A 25,422-nucleotide genomic window follows, 5' to 3' on the forward strand; every position below is an offset into this window, starting at 1 on the left:
TTCTCAGCATTAGCCTGTATTTGCCTGTCTCTGTGAAGTCTTTGCTTCCCATGCCAACTTGCCTTTTTACTCTCTTCATGCCTCCTAAACCATGCTGAGTGACAGTAATTCCTGGCAGAACTGGACTCTTAAGCTGGATTTTCTTTGGGTTTGTGTTAAATCTCCCTAGTCTTGGCTATCCCAAACACTTTGAGCCAACAGCACATTTTACCTCCTGGCTGGCCAGCAGTAAGAAATCACAGCACTAGTCTACAATCCTCTCCTTGCAGCTACCCACAATTAATGTTTTTCCATGCTCAGAATCGGCCATTTGTTCCCAGTCTTTGCTCCTTATCTCTTCCCCAGTTTTTAATCCGTGACAGGACTTTACCTTTCACCCCTGGATTGCCAAGTTTCTCAATAGCCTCTTGTGCCAGACTTTATCAAAAGCCTTTTGAGAGCTGTTGGAATCCTCCCTGCTCTGCGGTTTCCTTAACCCTTTCAAGGATTCGAGCCAAAAAATGCGAGAGCATGAGAGGAGGAAGATTATTGCTCACAGGGAGTTTGGTGGTTGGCACATCTGTCATCAGTTTTGTGTTTTCTTGCCCAAATGGCTTCCAGTTGCAGAAGTGATGTGTGGTTTATGTTAACCTGCTTTTCTTGGGGTGGACTGGCTGTTTGCTGTTTCACCACATTTCAGGAGGGAGCAGGGGAGAGCCACTTCAGACTGTATTTTATGTTATGGACTTATTTTGGTCACTAGGTCTTTATGTAAACTCAAGTGACTGCTCCAGACCCCCAGCCTTGGAGACTGACTTGCAGGTATCCTCTCATGACAATTGCATTTCCAGTCTGACAGGAACAATTCAGTTCCTTGAATGTGGACCATGAGTATGTGGTTGTCTGCATTACGGCATGGTTATGTAGGTAGTAGGTACCACACAGGAGCTATGGGAGACCTGGGCCATGCTGGATAGACAGCTGGAATTGGGCATGTGGGTTATCTCCAACATCTAGAGTCAGCAGTAGACAGCTTGCAGCATGAGGTTGGGCAAGAGGCCTCCAGAGGTCCCTTCCAACTCCAGTTTCCTTGCATATGCTCTAATACAGTCTTATCAACACTTGGCACTTAATGGCACTTTGCCCTCCCTCCCAGTCCCCCTGCAAAGACAGGGCAGCAAGCTCTCGGATGCTGCAGGGCACTTCTCATTGTTCAGCCTCAGTGGGTGACTGAGTGGGGCTGGCCAAAACCAGGCCCTTTGCTCTGCTCAGACACTTCCGTCTGCAGTAGCTAGCCTTTGCAGTTCTGCATACTCACACAGAGCCCCCTCCTCAACCCTATTTCACCACTTTAGCACGTCTCCTTTATTGTCACTATGCCAATTCTCCATTAACAATGTCCCATTTACTGTTGTCACTTCTTTGCTTCCACAGAAGCAGGTCCCAGATGAAAGGTCCCAACCTCCCCCCCATGAGCTAAGCCTGATCACATCAGTGTGCTGTTCTTAGCAACCCCTGAACAGGCTTCCCTTCCTGCATGTTTGTCCTCTTGACTGTGTCTGGGCCTTTTGAAGCTTCACCTTGCAAGATGCCTCTTAAAAAGTGCTGAAGACCCTCAGATCTATAATGCCTTCACTTCAGAGTGAGCTGGATGAATTCAATATCTCTGAGGGCATACCTAACTAGTGCCTCTGGCTTTTGCTTTCCCATTTTACCTATATTAACATCATCCTGCCTGGACTTCTGTTCTCACTTGGTGTTGTTACCACCATAAAACCAGCAGACAGGAGAGCACAGGCAGTAAGTGAATCCTCGTATGTCTCCCTTTGCCTGTGAGTACCATGACCATTTCCTTTTTCCCTTGCAGCCCACACTCTTTGCTGCTCTTGCATCCTGCATCCATGCTCCTGCGGGCTTGGACATACATGTTCCAGCACCCTCTATTACGTAAAGAAAATACAGCAATTGTAAGTGCATCTGGACAGGAGCATTTTGGGTCCTTGGGGCAGGCAATGGGAATTTCATCATTGGCCACTTTACTCTATATATCTACTGCTAGCTAAAATACAGCTATATATTAGTTACATACAAAGTACTCTGGGAATAAATAAATATACAGTTTTGTTCTACATCGAACATCATACGATGAATAAAGCAGGAGTTGCAGAGCATGGACTGAAATCTCTGGCTCTCACATGGAATCCCAGAATTCCCAGAAGTACTAAAAAGCTAAGGAGAAAGATAACAGCATATTTCAGTCCCTACCTGTAATCCTTAGGGACACCAAAAGCCTCTGGAGGGATCTGCTATTTCTAGTGAAGAGTCTCAAGAAACACCAGTGCCAAGAAATCAATTCCCAGCTCATAAACAAGAGTTAGCAGCTTACAAAGGAACACCTCCAACCCGGATAGATGGCAGTTGTACAAACACAGCCATCCCTCCTGAGGCAGCTGCATTCAGACAGCTTTAACCCTTGCAGCAGTGCTCAGGAAAGCAGCCAGTTCTTGGAAATGTCTTGGTTAACCACTTTGCCTCCTTCGGAAGCAAACACCATAAACCTGCTTCTTGGGCGAGAGCCAAGGCTTTACTGAGGGTGATGGTTTCACCTCAAAGCTCTTGTTCAGAAGTGAAAGCAACAGTGATATTGTGTAAATACCATTAAAAGTTGCCAAAACAACAGACCTGACAACAATGGATAACATAACTGTTTGAAAAGGGGGAGAGACGTTCAAATCAATGTCACCATTCCTGCCAGGCAGAGACCCTGAAGAAGAGCAAATCTGTTACTACCAGAGCACAGGAAAGCGCCTTCTACAATGTGACCTCCTTTCTTCACCTTTTGCTGAGGTTTGACAGCTTTTCGTTAAACCCTGGCATTTAGTTACATTGGTTTTCCAGCTGCCTTGCCTTTCTGAAGTACTGCTGCTGACCAGGGCATCCGTCAGTCTATCAGGTTCCCAAAATACTGTGGTTTTGGTAGGACTTGCTCCAGGAAGTTTCCTAATGGCCATATAAGCCAGTTGTTCTGCTTCTGTTGGGTTTGAACTTTTCTAATAGGATCAAAAGTGTTAATCTGAAGAAAAAACCTGAAAGATTGGAAACTCAACTGCACACCCCACCTTCTTGTAGCCAAAAAGCATTGACCACCAAGGTATGAAACCTTGTGTAGTGCAGCACTCCCGTGGCTGGTGGAGGATTAGGAAAAAAGTAGGTAATATCTGCTGGAAAGGGGAAGGTTTTATACACAATAGGGAAACGGCACATCATTTCCTTAAATGTCAGCAGAGTGAATAATCACAGAAAATAAAGTTTAAAAAAAGTATTTTCTGCACCTGAAAAAATAGAACACTGCTGTGGGATCCCTGCAGGAAGCGAATGACTTAGACTTAAATCTGAGTAAATCAGATTTTGCTCAGCTCAGCTTGAGAGCATCCAAAGTGAAAAAAGAGCTGCTCTTCTGTTCCATAAAAACACAGCTTTTCCTCTATTTAATTTTGGGACTAACAAAAGGGGAAGATTCTTATGAGTCAGAAGTAAATTGCTTTCATATGAAATAATTTTTATTAAACTCACTCACCTCAACTGTTTTAATTTAACTTTCTTAAGTACGTTACAGAGAAACTTTATCCAACCTTGATGCTCTGGTGTCTCAGGGATTATATATCAAGAGCATTTTAAATCACAGATGTAACACATCATGTGTTAGCTTTCAGCACCTGATAAATGTTATGGGTTTCCTAATGTTCTTGCAGACTTGGAGCCACCAGTTATTCTGCTCTCCAACTGTTGTTTGACTATGTGGCATTAAAGGCTGAATATTTTATTAACGAAAGGAAAACAACCCTTAAATTAAAATTAAATCTAGCCCAACTGCACAATGCTCAACCTCAGATCCAATTTATGCTCCTGGCTGTCTCCAGAATACATAAATTGTATAGTTTTGATGAGTAAAAATGTTTTCTAGCAACCAAAGGTGAATCAGATTCAATAAGCTGCCAGAAGTCCCACCTGGTGCAGTCTAAGGATGTCTTCTGAAAGAGTGAAATGCTGCAGTTTGCTAAGTGCAAACACCATCATTTTGGGCACTTTGCACAGTAAGACTGAACCAAACTTTCAAGCATAAATGATGAAACTGAGTGGCAACAGCCCCAGAATCATAGACACAGTGGATGGAAGGTACCTCTGAAGGCCTCTAGTGCAGCCTCCTGCTCAAAGCCAGACTACTAACAACTCTAGACTAGGTCAGATGTGGCTTTGCTAGCCAAATTCTGATAACCTCTGAAGACAGAGGCTGAGCATCCTCTGTACAACCTGTTTCAGTGCTGCAATACGTTCCTCATGAAATTATGCTTCCCCTGCTGTCCTTCCCACACTGCAGACTGGCCATTGCTCTCTCTTACACTGCCCTGGGCTCCTGGAAAGAGTTTGGTTCCGTTACGTTCATCATTGTCCATCAAGGAGTTGTAAGCAACTGTTAGTTTCTCCCTTAACTCCCTTTTGCCAGACTAAATGAGCCCAGATACCTCATCCTCCTTGTCTAGAAGTGCAGGAGGTCCCTGACCATGTTAATAGCAACGTACTCAGAAGCTGGGGATCCAAAGAAACCCAGGCATGGTGTTCCCATACAGAATGCAGCAGGCAAATGCTGTTTTTAACACATGGTGAGAAGTAGGTCCTTTGCATGCCTGCACAATTGGCTGAAATGACTAGCACAGCCTTCCCAGCAGAGCAGGGATGAGGCTGGTTCATGGAAAAGGGGAAGGGGAGGGTTTGACAGGGCCATCATCCCTGGAGAAACGGCCACCTGCCGAAACTTCCATTCCTCAATCCAATCGGTTTGTCATTTAATCTCCTGTCTTTCTCCTCAGGGTGATTCAGTTTGCTGTGGGTTTTATTTGCACATCACAGTATCACAGTATCACAGTATGTTAGAGATTGGAAGGGACCTCGAAAGATCATCTAGTCCAATCCCCCTGCCGGAGCAGGAACACCTAGATAATGTTACACAGGAATGCGTCCAGGCGGGTTTTGAATGTCTCCAGGGAAGGAGACTCCACAACCTCCCTGGGCAGCCTGTTCCAGTGTTCCGTCACCCTCACTGAGAAGAAGTTTCTTCTCAAGTTTAAGTGGAACCTCTTGTGTTCCAGTTTGTACCCATTACCCCTTGTCCTATCATTGTTTGCCACTGAGTAGAGCCTGGCTCCGTCCTCGTGACACTCCCCCTTTATATATTTATAGACACTGATAAGGTCACCCCTCAGTCTCCTCTTCTCCAAACTATAGAGACCCAGCTCCCTCAGTCTTTCCTCATAAGGGAGATGCTCCACTCCCTTAATCATCTTAGTTGCCCTGCGCTGGACTCTCTCCAGCAGCTCCCTGTCCTTCTTGAACTGAGGGGCCCAGAACTGGACACAATACTCCAGATGCGGTCTCACCAGGGCAGAGTAGAGGGGAAGGAGGACCTCTCTCGACCTACTAACCACCCCCCTTCTAATACACCCCAGGATGCCATTGGCCTTCTTAGCCACAAGGGCACAGTGTTGGCTCATGGTCATCCTGTCGTCCACTAGGACCCCCAGGTCCCTCTCCCCTACACTGCTCTCTAACAGGTCATTCCCCAACCTATACTGGAACCTGGGGTTGTTCCTGCCCAGATGCAGGACTCTACACTTTCCCTTGTTATATTTCATCAAGTTACTCCCTGCCCAACTCTCCAGCCTATCCAGGTCTCGCTGGATGGCAGCACAGCCTTCTGGCGTGTCAGCCACTCCTCCCAGCTTAGTGTCATCAGCAAACTTGCTGATAGTACACTCAATTCCCTCATCTAAATCATTGATGAATATATTAAATAATACCGGTCCCAGTACTGACCCTTGAGGCACTCCACTAGTTACAGGCCTCCAACTAGACTCAGCCCCATAGACTACAACTCTCTGGCTTCTCTCCTTCAGCCAGTTCGCAGTCCACCTCACTACCTGATCATCCAGTCCACACTTCCTCATTTTAGCCGTGAGGATGCTGTGGGAGACTGTGTCAAATGCTTTGCTGAAGTCAAGGTAGACCACATCCACCGCTCTGCCATCATCCATCCACTGTGTTATTTCCTCATAAAAGGCTAAGAGATTGGTCAAACATGATTTCCCCCTGGTGAAGCCATGTTGACTGCCCCTCATAACCTTCTTATCCTTGATATGCCTTAAGATGGTACCAAGGATAAGGTGTTCCATCACTTTCCCAGGGATGGAGGTGAGGCTGACCGGCCTATAGTTACCCGGGTCCTCCTTCTTGCCCTTTTTGAAGACTGGAGTGACATTTGCTTTCCTCCAGTCCTCAGGCACCTCTCCCGTTTCCCAAGACTTGGTAAAGATGATGGAGAGTGGTCTAGCAATGACTTCCGCCAGTTCCCTCAGCACCCGCGGGTGCATCCCATCTGGACCCATGGATTTATGGATGTCCAGATTGCTCAACTGGTCTCTAACCCATTCCTCATCGACTAAGGCAAACCGCTCCGTCGACCTGACTTCATCTAAGGTCTCAGGGGTACAGGGCTCTTCAGGACTGCCCGCAGCAGAGTAGACAGAGACAAAGAAGGCATTCAGTAACTCTGCCATCTCTTTATCTTCTGTCACCAGGGCACCCATCCCGTTCATCAGTGGGCCTACATTGCCTCTGGTGTTAGTTTTGTCTGCCATGTATTTAAAAAAGCTCTTTTTGCTGTCCTTGACCCTTCTTGCCAGGGTTAATTCTAAGGATGCCTTAGTCCTCCTAGCTGCCTTCCTACATCCTCTAGCAGCAGCCTTATATTCCTCCCAAGTGGCCAGCCCCTCCTTCCATGACCTGTAAACTCTCCTCTTCCACTTGAGCATACCCAGCAATTCCCTATTTAGCCACGCAGGTCTCTTGGCCCTCTTCCTTGACTTCCTACGTGTCGGGATGCTCCGATCTTGAGCACGGAAAAAGTAGTCCTTGAATGTCAACCAACTATCTTGGGCCCCTTTACCTTCAAGCAGCCCTGCCCATGGGATTTCCCCTAGCAATTGCTTGAAAAGGCCAAAGTTTGCCCTGCTAAAGTCCAGGGTTGCAATTCTACTTGGTATTCTACTAGTCCTGCCACACAAGATCCTGAACTCCACCATCTCGTGGTCGCTGCAACCAAGGCAGCCCTCAACCCTTACTGCTTCAACCAGATCCTCCTTGTTAGTGAGGATGAGATCCAGCAGCGCTCCTCTCCTGGTCGGCTCATCCACCATTTGCAGGAGGAAGTTATCATCCACACACTGGAGGAACCTCCTGGACTGCGGCTGGGTTGCCGAGTGGTCCCTCCAGCAAACATCAGGGAAGTTAAAATCCCCCACGACGACCACGGCCTGTGACTGTGAGGCCGCTCTCAGCTGCCTGTAGAAGGCCTCGTCAACTTCCTCACCCTGATCCGGTGGTCTGTAACAGACACCCACAACAGTATCCCCCCTGCCAGCCTGCCCCTTAATTCTCACCCACAGACTCTCAACTTGCTCATCATCTGTCCCTGGACAGAACTCGGTGCACTGTAGTTCCTCCCGCACATAAAGAGCAACCCCACCACCCCGCCTGGCTGGCCTGTCCTTCCTGAAAAGGACATAGCCTTCCATGACTATATTCCAGTCATGTGAGCTGTCCCACCACGTCTCTGTAATTGCCACCAGATCATAATCTCCTGACTTAACACAGGTTTCCAACTCCTCCTGCTTATTTCCCATGCTGCGCGCATTGGTGTACAGGCATTTCAGGGAGCGAGCTGAGCACACCGATTTCACCCTAGGATTGTAGGAGGCCTCCCAGTCTTCATTAATTCTGGAGCGCTGCCCCACTGGGGCAAGCCCAGCTACAACCCCATCCCCCTTCGAATCTAGTTTAAAGCTCTCCAAATGAGCCCTGCTAATTCGTGCCCCAGCATCCTTTTCCCTCTGTGAGACAAACCTTTCTCACTTGTCATTGTCCAGACTGGTGCCCTATAAAACCAGCCGTTATCAAAGAATCCAAAGCCCTGCCTGTAGCACCAGTCTCGAAGCCAATTGTTCATGAACTGAATCTTCCCATTCCTTCCCACATCATCAGTGGAAGATGGAAGGAGTGAGGAGAAGATCACTTGAGCCCCAGACTCTTTCACCATCCGCCCCAAGGCCCTGTAGTCTTTCTTCATCCCCCTCAGATTGCGGGAAGCAGCTTCCTCCCCACCTGTCTGGAAGACCAGCAGCGGGTAATAGTCTGTCGGGTGCACCAGGTTGGGGAGCGCCCTGGTGATATCCCTGATCCGGGCTCCAGGCAGACTACACACTTCCCTATGATGAGGGTCAGCTCTGCATATCGGGCCCTCTGTTCCTCTCAGAAGGGAATCCCCTACTACAATGACCCTTCTTTCTTTCTTAACAGAGGCAGTCTTGAGGTGCAAAGTCGACTCCCTTTTCCTATGTGGCCTTGTGGGCTGGCCTTGCCCCACATTCTCACCTACCTCTCCTTCAAGATCCAGGGCCTCGAACCTATTATGGAGGGACACCTGGGGAAGCAGGGCAGGAAGGGGGGAGGGTTTCCCACGACGTCGACCCGGAACTCGCTTCCAACCCTCGTCGTCTTTTTGGTCCCCTACCTCTGCGCAACAGCTACAGGGCAGGGGCTGCCTCAGGCCATCCCCCTCTGTGTGAGAAGGCAGGGGGTCCTTCCCCTTTTGGGGGGTATCTCCCTGGAACCGTTTGGACTGGCCCGCCAGGGAGTTACTCCACCAGTCGATCTCCCTTTCACACTCCCTGATGGTCCTCAGCGTCTCAACCTCCTCCTTAAGTCTTGCCACCAGGCTAAGCAGATCTTCTACCTGCTCACACCTCACGCAGGTGGAATGCTGTCCTCCCTCCCCCGGCAGCAGCAGGCTCTGGCACTCCCTGCACCCAGAGACCTGAACAGCCACGGTCTGGGACGGGGTCTCTGTCTGAGTTGCTGTAGTCACCTTACTGCAAGCTCTCTTTCTGGAAGCAACCATATTGGTGCGCAGTCTGGGACACCAGCAACACGACCTGCTTGTTCCTCCCTGTGCCCGGTGGGCAGCGACCGGTCGCTGCCCTCTCAAAGGCTTTTTCAAGGCAAGCAGCAGGGGAGTGGTCGCCGTCACCGTGGGAACGCCCCCCTCCACGTCAGCCTCTCTCTCGCAAGGGCTGCTGGGGCTTCGGGGATCGGGAGATGTCGGGAATCGCGATGTCTCTGCGCTATCCCCTCTGATTTTCCTAATCTCCGTTGACCCTCGCGTCGCTGAAGCGTGCCGGCTGTGGCTCTAGCTAGGCTAGCTCCGATCAGCTGACTGAATGCTAGTAGCGAGTTTAGGCCGCTTTTAAATCTCCCGCCGTCACCGTGGGAACGCCCCCCTCCACGTCAGCCTCTCTCTCGCAAGGGCTGCTGGGGCTTCGGGGATCGGGAGATGTCGGGAATCGCGATGTCTCTGCGCTATCCCCTCTGATTTTCCTAATCTCCGTTGACCCTCGCGTCGCTGAAGCGTGCCGGCTGTGGCTCTAGCTAGGCTAGCTCCGATCAGCTGACTGAATGATTTGTACTTAGAGGGATTCCTGCTTTCTCTCTGCGAGGACTAAGGGAGCTGGCTGGATGTTGGACTGGTGTGGGCAAGTACCTGCTGTGCAATAAATGCATCTCCCTCTTTCATTCCTAGCTCTTTCATCTTCCTTCACTAATTTTTTCACATTTCTTAATTTTCTTTCTTCCTTCTTTTTTTTTTTTTTTCTCTTTTTTTGCTTTCTTCTCCTCTTTTAAAAACAAACACCTCTTTTTCCCCATTCTTGGTTTCTTTCCCCATCCACTCTGCTCATTGCCTTCACAGCTGTACGTAAGTCTTGATGCGATGTCAAAGTTGGAGCCAAACTTGTGAACCCATGCAGCTCATATCCCAACAGCATTTATAACCAGAAGGAAAAACTCCCAATTTCTGCAGTAGGTCTGTTAAGGTGAGATGGATTTGTAAGGGAGATGTATTGGAGGCAATGACAGAAAGCACTTGCTACATGGTCACAAACCATCACCACCAAGGGAAGGGCAGCAGCTCCCCGGGTTTCTGGGGACGTGCTCTGTCTCCGCTGTGATGACATCTGTAGGCTGTAGCACACTTGTCCACAGTTTATGGATGTCAGGCAGCCCCACTGGGGCAGCTATCCTTACCAGGCAAGCAGATGTCCTCAAATCCTGACGTATCCGCTGTGCACAGGAACATTTGTTGGGTGGAGGCTCCTGGGAAGCCATGGGGATCCTTGGTTGTGGCACTAACATCAGCTACTGCGTGACCCCAGCATGGAGGGTCTGGAGGGCACATCCCTATGCTCCTGCCGGCTTTTGCAGCCATAATGAGCAGTGTCAGGGCAAAATAGGGGACTGAGGAGACTTCTGTCTGTGACAGAGGTTTGCTATGTCGCTGTGAATGTCACTGCATTTTTGGTGCCTGGATTTGCTACCTTCAGCACAGAGATTGTGTTCCCTTTCTGCTGTTCCCCTCAAATCATCAGCTTTGATGCTGAGAATTTCTTGGTGTTTCTTAACCCTAGTGGAGCCCTGATCTTCAGTTGCACGTCCCCTGAGCCCTGAGGGAAGCCTGCAGCACAGTAGGGTGTTACATGGCATTCCTTATTTCTTCTGTGCTGAGAAAAAGCAAGCTTTTTCACATAGATCTGAGGTCTTTTTAACTGCTGTGGAGGAAGATGTGTCCTAAGCCCAAGTTTCACAGGGTTACATGTAGGTGACACTAGAACAGGGATGACATGATGCCAGACGCTAGGGACTGCTGTCAGACCCAGCGGCACTCAAACCTCCTTCACCAGTGTCCAGCAGCGGTTTCCCCTGTATGGCAGGACCCTCACCGCCCTCTTCCCTGCATGAAGCACTGTCCACCTCTAAAACCAACAGTGCTTTAAAGGCTTTGGTCAGCAAGGAGCCCTCAGCTCCATCCTGCAGGGCTGTTCTGAGCCTTGTCTGGTGACATGGTGGTTTCAGACATAGGGGGGATTAGGGTAAAAAAAACCCAGAGCCAGGGGTGACACCGCATTTACAGGATCTAAGGCAGGGCCAGTCTGTAAGGCATGGTCATACATTTACTTCTAGAGAGAGCAAAGCAGGGGAACCATAGTGCCTTCCTATAGCTTCCCCAGAAGAAGCATGGCCCTGATGGTGATATCCTCCCCACCAGATACCGCTTTCCCTGTGCAACCAGGCAGCTGGGAATAACACTTCACCTTATAGCTGACAACAGAGAGGGCGCAATCACTGCCCCAAGCTTCCTAAATAGCGTACAGCAGCCTTGATCATCACAATGACTGTCACTGGAGAAGGCAGGTGACAGATCATGGCAAGGACTAGAGGACACTGTTTCAGCCTTGCCAAGTGCTGTCACCAGGCCACATGAATCTCATGTTGTCAATGGGCAGCAGAGCCAATGCGTTGCAAGGAACAGGCTCTGGGTTAGACACACGTCCAGGACAGAGAAGCTGTGATCCAGTCACCCGATGCTGCTGCCTCTTCCATGATCTCATTGCTGGCATCTGTCAGCACCATCCTCTGGGGAAACCCCTCATTGTTAAAAGGTCTCCACTCCTGTCAGGGGAACAGAGCTGCTCTTCACTGCCCAGGCTTGTGCAGGGGAAATCCAGCCTCCCTACATAGATCGGTTTCCATGTTTGGTCTTCTTTAGCAATAGAAGAGATGGTATCTCCATAAGTGAGCACCAAGGAGGCCTGGGTGGCTCTCCTCATGTTGAGGAGCTCCCCAGGAGCTCCTAAATCCGGGAGCACTCCAGCAAATGGCATCTCCGGTTGGTGATGAGCACACTCTTGTTACCTATTCTGGGCCTTGCAGCCTGGCAGGATACTCTATTCCTGATGTGCTGGGTCCAACGTCTGACCCAGCTAAAACTCTAGTTAGCTTAAATAAAAGGTTGTATGTATTATAGATATAGAGATATAGGGATATAGAGATATATACATAGAGATAAATATATGGATATATAGATATATCAATACATAGATATAGCCATTTCTATTGTAGGTAAGAAGTCATATGCAAGTGTGGCAAAGTGAAGAAATCTCTTGTCCTGCTTGGAGCATGGAAAGTAAGCAGGAGTTTGCCCCAGATTTTCTCTCTGCTTTTAATACTCTGCATTTTTTAATCTCTCAAACTGGTCAGAGTGGTCATCAAAGCAGCGTGGTCATCCCACATTACATGATAAGGGCTTTGTGATAACCTATTCTGCAGCACCCCAGGGCTCCTTAGAAGAAAAGTGTCATATGAGGGAAGCCACCTCAGACAAGGCTTTCTGAAAAGATAGATGTGTGGAAATTAAAGGCCACTCTTGATGATGTTATATTAATAAACAAACAGTCCCTTCCCTCCCCAGTTCCAGGGAAGCTCTTTTTCCTAGATGGGAATGAAGTTCTTTATGCCACAAGCAGAACATCCGAAATTAGCTGAGGGGTTTGAAGCCTTTGCCAGCCGTGCTCAAACAGCATTATCTCCTGGCTGGGTGCCGGGCCCTCTCTGTCCCTGCTCTGGAGCCACAGCTGGCAGTGGCTGTTAACCCTTGAGGCTGCCACCCACTCCCCCAACAAACAGAGAAAACCATGAGGAGCTTTGCAGACATCATTGATCAAAGCTGCCCCTGTCTGCATGAGAAACACACAGGCTGAAGGCCATGTGGAAGAGCTGACACCTACTGATGTTCTGGAGAGGATCCCACAGACATGCCAGGGTCTCACAAGGCTGCACAAGAGCTTCGTGTTCCTCCTGTGGGTGGAGAAACCCCAGAGAAGTGACTTAGAGATTCATCATATGCGAGTAGTCCAGGGAATTTGTCATCCCTAAAGAGTTTAGCATCCAGGAGGAACTCTAAGGTACTGCTGGTATCTCAGCTCCATGTGGCTTTTTTCTTAAGGACGATGATACCCTGCAAGCAGCATAACTTGAGTTGTTGAATATGTCCTCAATGGCAACTAGGGACTGAAGGAGCAGCTGGAATACCTTTGTTTCTCCCCTTGCAGGGATCAGGTTGGGATCAATGCTCTCCAGCTGCCTTTGGTTGATCACCGTGCCTCTCTACCCGAGAGACTCCCCCTGTGGGACTGTCTCCATGACTCTGGCAGGATGCAAAGCCTGATTGCCATGCACAGCTCCCTCCCTGCTTCTCCCCCTGTTCTCTGTTCAATAATGCTAAATATTATCTCATCCCAGGAATTGATTCCATCTCATGCTTGACTTCACATCTTGGGCCAGGAGAAGCTCTGCATGTCTCAGAGCTCATCAGAAACCTGTGTTCCTTTCAGATGGCTAATAACAAAATGAACACCTTCATCTTGTCCCCTGACCAGATATTTCCTCATGCACAGAGGTGAAATCTCCCCTCTGAAATGCGTCTTTATGAAATAAAATTGTAAGCTAGTAGCAGTAGGACAAGGGGTGATGGGTTTAAACTTAAATATGGAAAGTTCAGGTAGATATAAGGGAGGAATTCTAAGTGATACTAGCTCCAAACTCCTCTGTGCCAGCACTTACAGCATCCTTAGTGTCCTCCTCTGATACCTCCTCCTCTCATCGCCACAATCAGAGCAGGCTGATGGAGGTGTTGACCTGACGCTGCTGTGCAGGCAGGTGGGCTGACATACACATGCCTTAGCTCCGCTCCTGGCTCTGTTTTCCACGCTCATCACAGTGACAGGTTGATAAGGTGTGGGTAGGCACAGACAGCAGAGACCCAGACAGCCCTTTCGGGAGCACAGCAGTAGGGAGAGAAGCAAGGAGATTCCTGGAGAGCATCGGAGCTGCAGGGGAACTGCAACCACAACTGGGAAACACAAGTGAACTTGAGTAAATCACTCCACATGCCACATTTATTCCTCTAGCGCTCATAGAAATGGCAGAGCCCAGCTACAGCTTGGGGTTTATTGGATCGCTGCTGGGCTAACGAGATTCATGGGGAAATTAAAGGTTTATCAGATGAGCTGAAAACAATGTGCTCTGCTGGGAAAAGTTGGATTTGAGTCATTTTGCAACTTGGAGAAGCATTTATTTGAACCATGCTTGACAGCGCTGACCACATATTGTTTTGCAACTGGAGCAGGGTGCCGGGCAATCGCTGCATGCTTGAGATGGAAGGGAAACGTTTCAGTTGCACTCACTGGAGTCTTTATTTCAGGTTTACAGCTTGAAAAATGCTACTGTGATTGTGGGTTTTCATTGCAACTCGTGACAGATTTATTATTCTTCTCTTTGATACCCTGACAACCTTCAGCAGGGAAGAAAACTGTGCTCTGCCCAGCTGTGGCTGCATGCCCTTTGGGGCCAGACATCGCTTTGCAGGGAAGGCTGTAAGTGTGTACATTTAAAACAAGGGCTACCCCAACCCCAGCTGCACAACTGGCTGTTTAACCCAAACAGTAGTATTAACAGTCAACAAGTCAAAGTTGCTCGAGTCCCCAGCAATGACATCTTGCAGTCTGGATGCAAGTGTCCCTGCTGGGCATTGCCTATCTGTACCAGGGTCTGGGTCTGCTTCTGGTTTTGCAAAGCAGAGCCATTGCATGCCCTGTTCAGCTGCTCATGCAGAGGCCAATAGCACCATAGTGTGGGGCACTGGACCATATGCGTGGGACTAATGGCTGTGACAGAGAGACAGGGGCAGATTCCTGCCGGTACAGAGTAGCTGGACACCAGACAGGCTGTGAAATGGTCTCTCCTGCCTCTGTTGAAGCAACAACACTGCACTGTCCTCACCTGCTTAAAGAGAAGACTCTTCTCTGCCTGAATGCTACTGTGGAGCTCCTACGGAGCTTCCCCCCACTGCTGAAGCAGTCAGGTCTGGTGGGTGCATCTCGTCATTCTCCTGACCTTAAGCACCATAATTAAACCAGACACTTCATGTAAGATCTCTATATTCAGCCCAAAGCTCTTGCAAGGCCCCAGCACTTATCACCTCAGCCCCAAAGCTGTGGCAGGAGGCTGACAGCTTGCTCTTCCCCGTGCAGTGAGCCAAGGCTGGCTCAGGAGGAGAGACAGAGGCTGCAAAGTGCGTTAGGGTGAGAAGCACCAGCAGCCCCAGAGCATCCCATGAGAAGGTGGAGGAAATTTCCCGCAGGAAGCTGTAGAACCTGTACCCAGCACGATTTACAGCAGGATTTACACCCGGGATTTACAACAGGGATTGCCTCTGGTAGGCAAACTGAGCACTCTTAGTGATACAGCCAGAATTCCTGGGAGTCACTGAGCATCAGGGATGGGCACAAACCAGCCAGGGTGCTGGATCCTTTGAACAGGTCCTTTCCTGTGGGGTCAAGTGCCTTTTTTAAAGTGAAGGCACTGGCTCTCATTAGCCTCTGACCTGGGCAACCTGCTTGGGGTCATTTTGGGTTTGATCTGCTGGGAGGCAGAGGCAAATCAGGGCTGCTCTGTTTAGTCTTACTCATCTGGCATCTCACTATCACGCTTCTCTCCTGGCTGAACCAGCTGTTCTCCACAATCAGTCCCACTGAGATAGCAAAACTAGCTAAGCATGCTGTTCCCAGTGTGTCCTCCAGCCTACAAACATCCTTATGGCTTCCACACATCAGTGAGGCCCCTGTGCAGATACAGAGCTCTCTTTGAGGCCTCTGACTTGAGCAGGGGATTTCTCAAAGCAGAAGAGAGGTTTGCAAAACTTGTCCTCAGCACTGGGAGAGGCTTCAATGCAGACCCAACCAAACCTCATCACAGTATGGATGTTCTGTCTGGCTGCTCTCTTGCCTTTCATCCTTCTCTACTTCTCCCTTTCCCTCCTGGTGCAGAATGTCTAGCCCAGGTGGTCTTCTATGATGGTACACCAGTCACATAAGTTCCCACCTATGGAGAGGAAAGGAGACCTGTAGGGAAAGCCCAATGAGAACAGTTTTCCATCTTCTCCCTACCTACACGTACTGTTTTTCATGCAGGAGGAGGGGATCCAGGCAGAACTGGAACAGCCCATGGTATCCCTCAGAGACCTGCTGTAGCATAGAGGGGTCCCAGTGAGGGTGCACAAAGCAAAATGAACTACAAGCCTGCCTTGCACCAGAAGCATTGCACAGACTTTTGCACCAAGCAAAGACAAAACAAGAGCCTTGCGGGACACATTCAGCTCCACTTTCTACACTGTCCACGGCACCAGAAGCATCCAAAAGCACAAGGAAGCTCAGAACCAAAGGTGCAGGTTGTGTCCTCTCCTGGGAAGCCTCCTGGAGAAGTCAGGCAGTGGCAATGCCACTGGGAAATGAGACAGAAACGTGCTGCAAACCACCATGGCTGCAACAAAGAGACAAACCTCTGAGTTTCAGTGGAATCTGAGCTAGAAAACTCCTGCAGAAGGCCTCTACTGACTCAGCTTCCCTGCGGTGATGCGACCACAAGCAGCACCAATAAAAGGCCACATAATGGATGTAGCCTCATCTGCTTTGATGAATTTGCTGGCACAACTGCAGTGATGAAGAGAGGGACTTTTTGCTCGCAGGCTTACCTAGGCACACCAGCCAAGCCTTATGCTCTAAATTAAGTCCAAAAGGCTGGAAGAATATAACAGGGTTGTGGCTGAAGTTGAAGGAAATGGCAAATAGCCTTGTTTAGTCTACAAAAGGAGGCTAAAATGCCATAAGATAATAATCTTCCAACATGTAAAATGTTGCTCTAAAGCAGGAGGTGGTCAGTCATCGTCCCTCAGCTCCTGGAAGGAAGACAAGAGTAGTATCCAGCAAAAGTGACTCAGGTTAGATGTGAGGAGTAACTAAAAGGAGATTCAAATACCAGGTAATAAAACTGGAGATAAAGTTACAGAAGAAAGCTGCAGACTCCCCATATCCAAAGGTTTTTAATGACAGATGAGACTAACTGACTGGGAATAGTTTGGGAATACTTGTTCCTCACTTGGTGAAAGAAATCTGGCCTCAGATTTCTCAGAAATCTCAACCATAGAGTCTGTTTTAGGGGCTGGGCATGGGCAAACAGATGGGCAAAACTAAAATATAAAGATACTTTGAAAAGTCATTGCCCACAGAAACAAGCCACTCTGTGAAATATGGAATCCCAGCATTTTGGGCTCTGCTTATTTCCCATCTCCTGTATTGCAGCTATATGCAGTACTGGTCAGACCTCAACCCTGCCTTTATGTCCTTTCCTCTTCTCCAAGCCCTGGGCATGTTTTCCCAGGGAGCAGGGCTGCTATATGATATTAAATAGGTATTTTTAGCACATGCATCACTATGGCATCTCCTCCTGCCTAACAAAGCTGAAGTCAGGCCCTGGACCTGCTGTGACATGAACCTCTGGTTCCCAAGAGCACAGAGGGCAAGCAGCTGAGCTCTGCTTTCCAGATTACACAGTTAACTGGGGCTTCAGGACCAGTCTGATTTATTGATGCTTTCTGAAGCCTGCAAATTGACCTCCTGTTGGTGAGCAAGGGCCAGTTGATCTTCCAAGGTGCTCCTTCTCAAAACAGGTGGGTGAAATCCCTCCTCACCACAGCAGAATAGATGTTAAGCATCAAGCCTATGTCAAAGTCACATCCAATCACCTCCTGGTAGCCAAGTGCTGAACCAGCTGAAAAGGTCACTACCGTATCAGCCAGAACAGCTGGATCTAATAGAAAATGAGTCAAGAAGATGCATAGTCGGCATTGCAGGAATAACAGATGTCTCCCGGGTTGGCTGTACCAGCGTGTTGATGTACTGAAGCAACTGAAAGGAGACTCGCATGACCGCAGCATATCATCCTCTTCCCGTCCACTGAAACTGAGAGGATTCACAGATGTTACACACAGATTTTATGGAGACCAGGTTTCTGCACATGGCAGATACAAGGCAGATCTCACTGCAAAACCTGATCCTGGCAAGGGCCATTTGCAATGAGGGCTGTGGAGATGGAGCAGATTGCAAAGTAATGGATATAACCCAGTTTTGATTTGTATTAGGATTCTGCAGTCTTCAGTCCCAGACCCAGCAACACCAGTGCTGCCACCCTGGACCAGGCATGCCAAACCCCCAGATTTGCCTTTTCACCTTATCATGGAATCCCAGACTGGTCCGGGTTGGAAGGGACCTTAAAGCTCACCCAGTTCCACCTCCCTGCCATAGGCAGGGACACCTTCCACTAGACCAGGTTGCTCCAAGCCCCATCCAACCTGGCCTTGAACACTGCCAGGGATGGGGCAGCCACAGCTTCTCTGGGCACCCTGTGCCAGCGCCTCAGCACCTTCACTGTGTTCCCTTCTGTTGTTGAAGAGGTGATCATGTCTGCAAGTGATGAAAAGGAAAAAACAGCTGCTTAGCTCAGACATCTTTTATTGTCCATATTAAAGGAGACACATGGGGACAAGGTGAGGAAAGCAGCTTGCAGGGAGCAGTGCTGGTAAAGCCTGCAAGTCTGCAGGAACTGTGGTGCTGCACTGGCAGCACCTCACTCCCAGAGCTGTAAAACGGATTAACTTAACAAATTCAGAAAGAAAAAGAAGGCTAAAATAGGAGCCTAAAATAAGAATCAGAATCCCTCTGGTAAATTGCTGAATTCAATCCCTGCTGTGGAAAGCCAGTTGCATCAGGGGGAGTGAGCTATTTTCTGGAGATGTACTGGAAATGGCATGGATTAGTCAGGGAGCAGCAGTAGGTGAGCATCAGTGAGGGAGCCTGTGGTCCCCAAAAAGCTTTCCCACTAGGTTGAGCACCCCAGCCTACACTGGGGGACACAGCAGGAGCCAAGCGGTTGTGGGATGGGATGGGAAGCAGGAAGCACTGGGCTCAGCGCTGCTGATTCAGGCCCCCAGCACTGTGGCAGTGACAAGCAGCTGGTCATCTGGCAAAGCAATTCCTGCCAGGCCAAGTGCTGCTGCTAGTGCAGGAACTGCTTTTGGAAGCAGTTGGCAGCAACTCCCCAGGGAGCGCCAGTGGATGGATGGGGGACAGCAGGAAGGAGGTTTTTCTTACCAGGCTTCAGTCCTCACTCGGACGTGCTGAAACTAGATGCTAAGCCTTGAATTCAAATCCTCTGGTCTTCCTTTTCTGCAGGCTCTTGGTTTTCCCCATCTAAAACCTGTTTGTTGAAGCCACACATGATACCTCCTTGGGAGTTGGGCCCTAAAACATTTGTCCTGAGTTTTAAGATGATTCTGCCTCTTGCAGAGGGCATGGCACAAAGCTGATGGATACTGGGGCAGTGAAAAGAAGCCATGTAATGCAGGAGACTGGGGCTAAGAAACTCTGCTAAGGGAAAACACCTTTCCCATGTGGTAAAAGGGGTCACAAAAGAGAAAACTCCATCAAGCCTAATTCCTGGTCATTGTTAAACCTGGGAAATAATCACCAAAACCTAGGGGTTTATTTTGCTATGTTTTTTTCTCCCCCCCCCCCCCCAGGAGCAGCAGACTGGCACGTAGAGCACTACCTTGTAAATGAGTAACCATTCCTTATGGAGGTATTTACAATAGAGGCACGTGAAGAAGTGCTGGTTGTTAGAAGGGTTTTGGTGAGATCACATGAAGCTGATGACTTCAAGCCTTGCGTCCCTCTGTATGAGAACACCAGGAGAGAGGATTGCATAGCAAACCTCTGTTGTGTCTCAGACAGGTATGGGAGGGGATGTAGAGTTTCCATACCATGCTGTTTCCTGCAGGCAGTAGGTTATGTGTGGTGCTTGTCCCAGAGGTGCACGGTAATAATCCCTTTCTGGCCCTTCACTATGTTTTCCATTGAGCATTGCCTCATTGTAAGAAAGTGTATGGCCAAGTTAGGGAAATTAAATCCCTGTGTGTCACCCGCACTCAGGCTCTGCATTGTAACACCCAGGGGGTGTAAGCAGCCGAGCTGAGTGCCCAGACCCACATTAGGGCTGTGCAGGTTTCTCTGCCCCAAGGACCTGTGGCTATGAGCACCCTCCTATGCAAGCTGCAGCCCCTGGACCCCAAAAGCCAGAGCGAGCCCAGGAGAGGCAGCTCAGCAGGGCCATGGGATGCTGAGCAGGCAATGTGCCGGCTGTCCTCCTGCTCAGCCTGCAGCCTCACCCCAGCTCACCCTGCAGCAGGAAGGAGAAGAGGATCTCTTCCATTCCCCTTCTCTTTCCTACAGGACCCCTCACTTTGTACAGGACCTCTTGTTCACCCATCTGCAGCGGAGGAGGAGAAGAGGAGCCCCAGGCGAGGTCCCTGCCGCCGGGGGGGCAGTGACAACGCGGTGTAGTACTCGGGAGGACCACTGGAGGTCTGCGTGCGTTTGCTTTCTCGCGTTCACTGTGCAGCGCTGCACAGAACGGGATAAACCCCACTCGCATTCCCGAGTCACCCCCAGACCCCATGGGGCAGCTCTGCTCCCCTCTGAGCACCCCCGGGCTCCATAGTGGGGCAAGAATCCAACAAGACACGAGTACCAGATTAGCTCGTCTGGATCCTCTCCACCCAGGAGGCATCTCCTACAGCCAAAACGGCGCAGCAGGACATCCCCTCACTCTCTTTCTCAAGGAGTTTATTGCAGCTCTCCCAAGTTTGAGGTGAATTCACCCTCAGTCCAGTCCCGTATGAAGCTCCTGCCTTCAGGATGTGCAAACCTCCATCCTCTTCCTGGGATCACAGACAGGGTGATGCTGGGGTTGTTACAATAAGGCTGGTTTTGCCAGAGTTGCAGGTTCCTGCTTTCTGAAGACACTTGCTGTCATCCAGCTCCTGCAGCTCTGGTCCTGCACCTCTTACCGGTATCCCCATTGTTGCTTCTCTGGTCCCTGCTGCATCAGTTGCCCTGACTTTGTTTTTGACCAAGTTTAGACATGGCTGTGAGCCACAGGATGATGTCATGAGCGTGTGTTTGCACAGAGGTTTTCATTCCGGGAGGGTGCTCACCCCCTTTCCCAGCTTGACGGACAGACAGGTACAATAACGCCGGCACTGAGGATGCAGGATCACAGCAGTGGCTCAAGGGTGGCTCAGATCGGTTGTGTTTCATCCCAGTTTTACCCAGTCATGACTGCAGGATGGCTTCTTCCCTGCCCTGGCCTCTGTAGGGTGCCAGGCTGTGCTCATTACTCCGGGCTGTGATGCCATTGGATATCACCACGCCTTTTGTGAATTCTCCCAATGCAATGAATACAGCAGCTTCACCACCGTGGAAATGCCACTGGATCTTTTAAACTCCATGAGTTGTTAGGACTTCAGTTTTAAAGGAGATATGGCACAGCGTACCCCACTACCGTGCTTTAGATGTTTCAGGGCTGAAGGTCTCACCTGGGACATACCCCTGTGTCTCTCCTTTCCTATGACCACACCATATACACCATCCTACTCTGCCCGGGAGCTCCAGGAGACAGTGGTGGACCTTACCATGAAGGGAGAGCAGGAAGCAGAGCTAAAGTAAGCAATAGCAGTCAGAGCCTTGCTGCCTGCTTGGTCAAACACAACCATAACATGTCTTTTTATTAAGTGAGCTTTGGAAACCTGCTGCCATGTTACACATCCACAAACCACCCCCGAAATAGCCTTCATCTAAGGTTGGGCAAAAGACAACTGAAATTCAGCTGGGTGCTTGAGAGGGAGGAAAAGGCAGCACAGGCAAAACAGGAGCAGAATGGGGCCAGAGGTACGGGATGTTTTCCTGGTGCATGAGGATGGGCTGGGGAGGAAGGAGGCACAAGAATGGTTTAGGGAAAATGATGGTCAGGTGCAGGAAAGGAGAAGCATTGCTGTTTTTCATAAGCATTGCAGCTTGGAAGAGCAAGGAGATACTAAATGATGGGCTTTTTCACGTGGCAATGATAGAAAATGCAGATAGAAAATGCAGATGGCTTTCCTAAAAATATGAACCCCACCATGTTTGCTTTATGAAGAAGAAATACAGTGCACTTGCCACGTTTCCAGCAAGGCTGAAGCAGCATGCACATTGAAACCTGATGCAGGAGTCACAGCAGATTCCAGGCTGACAGCTTCGTCTACCCCAGGAAAATGGGGACTGCCCCCAGCTCCCCCAAAACCCCTTTTAAGACCCCAGCTGATAATCCTCAACACCTTTCCTGATGCCCAGCACCTTTCCCAATGCCCAACTGGCCTCAAGGAGGATGCTGGGCTCAGTGATGGCTCTGTGGAGGAGTGATGGGAAGAGTGATTTTAAGAACTTGAGGCCCCCCCAGACAATGAAGTGGGGATCAAGCAGATTCCCCTGCCATGGGTTTTGCTTTTCCAGGAAGAGCCCATGTCTCTGCACCACCCAGATAGAGCATCCCCCAACCCAGTGTGCAAAGGGAAGGGGACCTGGGGCCCACTCCCTGCAGCATCAGAGCCTGGAGGCATCACTGAGCAGGAAAACTGGAAATACCTGAAAATTTGCCTGAGCTCCTTGCTGAAAGGCATTATACAAGGAAAGGAAAATCCCAGCGTGGATCAGGTGCTGGAAAAACCAGTGTAAAATCAGCTCTGACATGAGGGCAGCCCGTACAGGGGCTGAGATGACGATATACATTGCCTCTCCTGAGGCCACAGGCACATTTCTGCTGGAGTCTGGGGCACTGGCTGGCCCTTGCAAGCAGTTACAGCGCAGTCTTGCAGGCCAAGCAGAAAATGGGACTTTCCTTTGCTTAGCAGCAGAACTAACTCCCAAATGTAGCCCCAAAACCCCCAAATAATCTTTTCACATCTTAGCCTGCTTTATCATTGCAGAGCTCATCTTGGGCCAGGGTATTTGTCAGTTGTATTCTGAGGTTTTTCCACCTGTGGTTGGTTTGACATCTGATTTCCCTCTCCTCGCCGCAGAATGTCCTCATCTCTTTTCTGCTGTAATTTTCTGCCTATTTTCCTCTTTTTATCTCCCCTGGGTCCTTTTCAAGCTCCTTCCCTCCTGCCTGCTATCAAGCTGCAGTGCCTGCCTTGTAGAGAGGTGAGATGCTACTCACCCAAGCCCCAGCAGCTGCCTTAGAAGAGCATAGGGCTGCAGCCAAACCTTGCTGATCATCAGTTACAACAGTTGCTGTTAAAAATGCCAGCAAAAGAGCTGTTGGTCAAAAGTACAGTCATTAACCTCATGTTCTTCTCTTCTTCCTTAGCAAAGATGGATACACATTGACAGAGCTGTTCATGACGCAGCAGATTTCGTAGTAGCGTTGCCCTGCTGACCCAAGCAGGTAGCCAAAATTTAGGTGGCTGGAGGTTATTTGCAGCAGGAGAAGGAACTGACTGTGGAGACAGGTATTTTTCCAAAGCAGTGTCGCTAATTTACAAAGAAAGTGCAAAGTCCTGCACTAAAACCCCCAAGAAATGAGCATTTCCTGGCTCACACCCTCTGTGTTATTCCCACGTGCATACAAGCTCTCAGGCCACGCATAGTCCTGGTCCCTCCTTTACAACTCTGCACCAACCTCTCCTTGTTTGAAAGATGCTCTAGATAAATCTCCAAATACTTGCTGCATAGCTCAGATTTTAATGTTGCTGTGATCTAGAGTGGGGTTTCATCACCATGGATGTTACTGTACATTAAACGTAAGTTCCCAAAATCCCCGTTCGGGAGAGGATGAAACCACACTGTTTGGGAAACATTTGTATTTTATTCACAACCCACAAAATTCTTTCAACCCAAAAAGAGTTGTGGGAAGAGATTCATCTTCAGTTATCCCCTGGGGAGTCTTCCACAGCTGAGCTAGTCACCCCACACACCCTTTATAGACAAACCCAACTGCTTTTAGCACATGATTCATCCGATCTATTTCAGAGGTCCACATTGGGTTGGGAGGCTCCATGTTTCTCCCCTTTGCTGTGCCTGGAGCAGAGTGCAGCCAGCTCAGACACCAGGTCTATGCCTGTCAGCAGATCCCACCTGACCCCTGGTTGCCACTTCATGGAGTTTCACAGGTTGGAGATAATTCAGCACATCAGGTTTTATGTGACTTACTATTCATGGCACAGAGACAGCTAGGGAAGGATGGATCCTGCATCGCCACTGCAATGGGTCACGGTGCGTGGCAGGACTGGGGAAACCGGGATGCAAGTGTGGTTACTGCCAAACACTCGCATGGCACTGGTGCCGCTGTGATGGCTCCTGAGAGTATCAGTGAATCCAGTGCCCTGGGGTCTGTGCCTCAGGAAAGTGGCCAGCAACAGGCTCTCAGCAGGAATAAGTGCCCCAAAGAGAAGCTGCTGCAAAGATGCTGTCAGAGGGAATGCAATGAGAGCAAATCTTGGGATGCTAATTAATCCCCCTTTAGGGAGATATTTATTAGGCAAATGCCTCACATTCATACGCACATCTGCAGTAGACAGAGAGGCTTTTACTTTCTTCCCAGCCCAAAAAGAGGGAGGATGGCTCCTGCAGCTGAACAACCGGTAGTGCCGCGGGAGCTCAGCCCACTCCGGGCATCCCAGGTCAAAAGTGTGGAAAAAACACTTGGAACAACCAAGGTCCAGGTTGGAGGAGAACCTGGAGGTAGCTGAGAAGAGCTTTAAATATGGATACCTTCTTTCCCTGCTCGCTGATGGAGACATTGCTAAGGACAGGGTGGGAGCCACCACTGCCAGACAGTCTCATCCTGCTGGGATGAGCTGTTCTGGAATCACAGCATTAATATAACCTGGGGCAGCTTTTGCTGTCAACCAGATAATTGCTGAGGTTGATTGATACAGTCCCTGATGAGCAAAGGATTGTGGCTGCTTGTGGCTTTTGCAGAAGAAAGATAGAGCCAGCAGCACCTCTTTCCTTGCTCAGCAGACACTGAGCAGTGGGTCAGGGAGGTTTGCAGGGGACCTGTCTTGGCATTTCCTCACTCCTCAGGTGTGAGGATGCTCTGCAAGAGTAACTGCTCATCCCAAATTGCTTCATTTGCAGTTACACAGATCTCATTACTTCAAGAGTTACAGCAAAATCTAGTTGGAAGAAGATGTTTCAAGTCATTCAAAGCCCAGGCTTGGACAGAAACCCTAACATTTCAGACCGACAACAGGGTATGAGCTTCTCACAGTGGTAATTCTGTTGTGCGCTTGCTGGGTGCTTCCTATAACCTGTAAAGGGAGTGACTCCCTCTGACCCAAGATAAGAGCTGCACTTTGGTGAAGTTAAATAGTGATATTTCCAAGGCTTACCGTTTTTGATTTGCTAATCCACAGCAAAGTCAGCCTGAAGCAGACTCAAACGTCCTCAGCCCCCAGAGCCACACAATCTGCCCTGGTTATCACAGGGCTTTTTCCCAGCTGTAGCAATGGATCAAACATTTATACAAGCTCCTTCTTTACACTGAGCACCGAGGGCTGGCATGACATTCGAACTCTGAACTGTCCATCTTAATTAAGTTAGTTCTATCCATGAGGTTCAGCGGTCGGTCATGGCATGCGGGAGATTTACCCTTAGGTCCTGGAGGAATAAGAGTAAACCCAAGAGCAAAATCCTCAGTGACTTGGGATGACAACTGTGTTCTTAATGACTG

The 25,422-nt window shown here is 49.3% G+C and overlaps 1 long non-coding RNA gene across 1 annotated transcript; it reads right to left on the minus strand.

The window, feature by feature from the left end:
• Positions 1-14,630: 14,630 nt before the first annotated feature.
• Positions 14,631-19,303, minus strand: LOC133275056 (uncharacterized). The gene is made up of 3 exons (XR_009745381.1): positions 18,966-19,303; positions 17,430-17,777; positions 14,631-16,714 (listed from the first exon to the last, which is right to left on the minus strand). It is a non-coding gene; the product is annotated as an uncharacterized LOC133275056 (long non-coding RNA).
• Positions 19,304-25,422: the final 6,119 nt, after the last annotated feature.

This window comes from Pezoporus flaviventris, unplaced genomic scaffold (assembly GCF_033815535.1).
Source record: "Pezoporus flaviventris isolate CSIRO_AGI_PZ_B2104156 unplaced genomic scaffold, CSIRO_AGI_Pfla_v1 ptg000002l, whole genome shotgun sequence".
NCBI classification, from domain to species: Eukaryota; Metazoa; Chordata; class Aves; order Psittaciformes; family Psittacidae; genus Pezoporus; species Pezoporus flaviventris.